Source organism: Montipora foliosa, chromosome 13 (genome assembly GCF_036669935.1).
Source record: "Montipora foliosa isolate CH-2021 chromosome 13, ASM3666993v2, whole genome shotgun sequence".
In the NCBI taxonomy this organism is placed as follows: Eukaryota; Metazoa; Cnidaria; class Anthozoa; order Scleractinia; family Acroporidae; genus Montipora; species Montipora foliosa.
The window spans coordinates 25,694,325-25,699,355 of record NC_090881.1 but is presented as its reverse complement, the minus strand read 5'-3'; positions in this window follow the sequence as shown (position 1 = coordinate 25,699,355).

Sequence of the window (5,031 nt, the reverse complement as noted above, 5' to 3'; positions counted from 1 at the left end):
AGTTTTTAAAAAATTTATTTTAAGTACAGTTCGAGTTAGTTTAGTTTACCAGTTTCAGCACTTGGACTCCTTCAATTTGACTACTGTCTGTTTCTGCTCTTATGTGGTCTCATCGATCAGTAGTCCATTCAGAAGATTAGGCCAAGCCGACCACATTGCTGAAGGAAAGGACAGACCACAACACCGGGAACTACATGCCCTACTCTTTTTGACACGTGTGTGGGATCTTGAACGTACCGTGGATGTTATGAAAATTGAAGGGTTGTGAGACGGGGCCTACGGTTTATAGTCCTTATCCGAGAAGACTTGTAAGTCTAACCATTTTGCGGGTGTAATTAAAAAGGCAACACTTAAACCTGAGTTTTGGTCCGGCCGGAGTCGAACTCACGACCCCTCGCATGGCAGCCCGGTGCTCAACCAACTGAGCAGCCAGTGCGCGGTTTGCAAAGAATTTTATGATATCTGTAGATATACATAAATGCAAAATTTAAAATTATATATACACCTCGAACACTACTAGAATTACTACTGACGATACCAATGGGGTGATATGCGGGGAGATTATACGAGACTGTTCTCGTGTAATCTTGTTTGTTTGTTTGTTAGATTCGTGAATCGCGCATCTAACAAACTCGAATTTCCCGAGATCACAGCATCCCTTTCGTACGTAGACCGTTTGAAGAAAGTGCGAAGAAAACTTTGTATACAAGCATGGTTTTTTCCCAAGGGCAGGGATTAGCTTGCCTCGCTTGTACCTTATGCGTTAACGGGAGGAAAACACTCACGAATTCTCGACTTGTGCAATACACTCGTTTCATTTGTAATAGTACAATTTATCTCTGTCTTGGACGATCTTTTCTCGTGTGAGTCGTGCAGATAATGCATTCTTACTCACAAAGAGACGTTAAGGTATCAGCGACCGTGATGCGTGCAACTCACTGTGATTGGAAATTAAAAAAAAAAGGAAAAAGAAAAGAGAAAAAGGCTCATCAGCCTCACACTATAGTCTAATTTCCCAGTACTTCGCAGTTTGTGAAGCTACATTAATGGCGAAATTGTCTACCTCTTATATATTGAATATTGAGTGCTATAACTGCGAAACAATGTAAGTGTTTACAGAATTGAAAGACAGCGAAATTTGCACTTATTAACCATAAATTACATCTCTTTAGGTTGGTTTACACGTACGACGCATACGCAGGCGCATTAACTTGGAGTTAAGTAGTGTATTTTGTTCACACAGTGATTGGTTCAAAGTTCTGGCGCAATTTTTTCAACCAATCAGAAGTAAAACCAAAACCAATCGTGGCTCGCGCGTGCACATTTTCCCGCGCTTTGTGTCGGCTACGTGTAATTACTTCGAGTTTTGATTGGTTTACTGGATTGTCTCTGTCCTTTTGATTGGCCACAGTAATTTCTTTGGTTTTGGTCTTACGACACTCAATTGAAACTCGCTCTAATGAAAGGTACCAATCATCAAAACGCTACTGCGTCTGCGTATGTTGCTTGTGCTTATGCGTGGTGTAAAACAACCTTTTAGGAGACGTAATGCGGCTACACTTTTGGCCATAAGTCAACGCCAAATCTGACTTTTTTTATATAACCTATCGGTAGCTGAGACTACTTAGTTTGCACACAGAACAGTCATACACCACTCTGAACTTTGTCGATCCAGCCACAGGTGTTCACACGCAAGACGCATAAAGAACACAGCGAAAGACAAATTTGATGCAAACCCTAAGTTATTGATGGAGGAATCTATGTTGAGGAGATGGTATCGAGATCCTAACCCAAACTGATGTTTGCAACGAATATTAAAGGACATGAATTATTATATTTGTATATAGTTTTTAATGATACCTAGAGTGTTTTTTTTTCTTTTATTGCATAGATAGTAATATTTATATAGATACCCGATGTTTGTAGTGTATAAATAAAGATGACGACGATTATGACGCCGTTACCAGGGCCGCAGCTAGGATTTTTGAAAGAGAAAGGTTGGTGTGGGGGGTGGGTTAAGCACTGAATGTATATAATGGTTTATAATTCATAATGAAGATCTATAATTAATATTATATATATTAATAGTCGTAATTAATGTAAAATTATAAGATTTATAATTAAGATCTATTTATGTATTCGCGGGTCATAATAAGCAGAAAGGACATTTACAAAAGTCATCAAAAGAAAGCCTTGATTTAGATAAATGGCCGTTTTTATACTGGAGACGCATAATCCGTCCAGAAGAATTATGCGTCTCTCATGTTATCCGTCTAGTGTAAAGACGGGACGAACTATATGAGACGCAAAATTCGTCTTGGACGAACTTGGGCAAACATTTTTTCTGCATCTGTTAAATTCGTCTAGTATAAAGACGGGCACTAGACGCATAATGCGTCTGGACGAACTTTCCAGTTTAGTGCGTCTTCGAAGACGCACTAAAGTAGATTCTTCGTCCAGACGCATAATGCGTCTTGTGGCCGTCTTTATACTAGACGAATTTAACAGGCGCCTAAAAAATGTTTGCCCAAGTTCGTCCCAGACGAATTATGCGTCTCTAGTATAAAAACGGCCAATGTTTTTTTAAAAGTCTCGAGATCCTCAGTATGATGAACTTTTGCTTGCAAATTGTTCCAGGTGCGAATTATCAAATAATTGAAATTATCATATGACCCGTACGGCCCCGCGCGCGCTTTCATTGCAAAACTATTGAGAAAATCCCCGTATGAGGGCCGTACGCGATGGCGCGAGCAGGGCCGGAAAAAGCCGTCCGGCCCTGCTAGGATCGCGTACGGCTCTCTTACGGGGATTTCCTCAATAGTTTTGCAATGAAAGCGCGCTCTAGATGCGAACTTTGAGCAAGAGATCCGAATTTTGTTACCCGGAAAAAAAAGGGAAAAGCGCGGTGGTCTTATGATAAAATGCTTATTGACTGAGTTAGGTCGGGCCGGACGGTAAAATATTTGGCCCTCGGTCCGTACGCCATGACCTCGGGCCAAATAGTTTCCCGTCCGGCCCTCCCACTCAGTCAATAAGTACATAGAATGCTGCAGCCACGATGCTGAAAGGCTTTGCTGTTGCGGCTTTGCTGTTGCGCTGGAGCCTCGTAAATCATATTTGTCTTATTTCCGTATCTTAAAAAAATCCTGTAGATATTCAGGGGCATCCTTTTTCAGACATCTAAATAACAATACTAATGATGAGAAAATTCTACGATGTTCTAGGGATTGTGTACCAACTGCTTTTAGAGCATCGTCATTAACAGTACGATTTGAGTAAATTAAGTTATGTTCTAATTATATGAAAATTCGTTTAGGCTGACCTTTGCCAATCCCCAAGAAAAGAGGAGCATAGTATTCAAGATGAGGTAGGAGAAATGCCTTATATAGCCTTTCCATAGTCTCAAGAGGGATAAAAAAAAAGCCAGCTTATTGTTTAGGGTTACTCCCAAAATCTTCAAGTGTTCTGAGACAGAGAAGGAAGCATCATCGATTTGGAAAGCAAAGTCATATTTTGAAGGACCAACGACAAAAGCTCGTGTCTTGTCCGGATTTATTGTAAGATAGTTCAGATTAAACCAGTCCGATAAGGAGCTTAAGGCATTGTTGGTAATAAATTTTGAGAGAGCTACAGAGGTATGGGAAGTTTACAGGCGATCTACACTTGGTTTCCCAACTGTTGCCGGATCGCCTGTTTTCAGATCATCTTTCGGTTGTCTGCGCTCTTTAAACCTAAGCCTGCAGTTTCTGTTAAGGAACATACTTACAGAAACCTCAAGGCTGCTGGCATTGCTAAATTTCGGATTGATCTGAGAAAGTCTGAATTGTGCCTAGATCCACCAAGTACTCTTGAGAACTTGATTAGCTGCTAGAATGCCACGCTAGCGGATATTCTGAATCGCCACGTCCCTTGGCCTACGTGTAGCCGTACTCTACCCTATGTATTGTATAGTAATTATTTTAATTGATTGTGATGTGCCGGCGATCATATTTCAATGTAGCTGGCGCGATAGAAATTAATAAATTATTAGAAAGGCAAGCCTTCGGATCTCCCCTCTTGTGACAAATCCAATTAAATCGAGTGTGTAAACTTGATAATGTTCAAAATGTGGGTTTAATTTGCTGTAGTATAATAATAATCTGGAGTACAAAATGTGACGAAGGAAACTAAATTGCATTTGAAAAAAAAAACGGGGCCAAAAATTGCAAAAGAGAGCCTCTCTTTGCTTGCGTCATGGATACATCACAGCTTTTTCTATTTGACCTTTGCCTGCATGACAACCGGTAAGGGTGCGTTACATTGATCCTATTCAGGAAAATCCGACTAAGAATATGTTGAGTGGTTATTTAAAACGGTATGTCTGGTGTTTTGAAGCAACAAGGATAATAAAGATATGTTTAAAATAGCATTTTAGCAGGTGGATGATGTCTAGAGCTGGAAGACAATGTCAAATGACAGAAGCGATGATGTCTAGTGATAGCCTATGACGTCTATATCTGGTGATAGTGGATGATGTCTAGTGATAGCGTACGACGTCTAACGATAGCGGATGATATCTGGTGATAGTGAATGATGTATAACAATAGTAGATGATGTCTGGTGATAGTGGATGATGTCTAACGATAGTGAATTATGTGTGGTGATAGCGTATGATGTCTAACGATAGTGGATGATAGCTGGTGAAGGCGAATGATGTCTAATTATAGTGTATGATGTCAAACGATAGTGGATGATGTGTGGTGATAGTGGATGATGTCTAGAACAGCGTATGATGTCTAACGATGGTGGATGATGTCTAACAGTAGTGAATGATGTGTGGTTATAGCGCATGATCTCCAACGATATCTGGTGATAGTAGATGATGTCTAGTGATAGCGTATGATGTCTAACGATGGTGGATGATGTCTGGTGATAGTGGATGATGTCTAGTAATAGCGTATGATGTCTAACGATAGTGGATGATAGCTGGTGATAGCGTATGATGTCTAAAGGATGGTGGATGATGTCTAGTGATAGCGTATGATGTCTAAC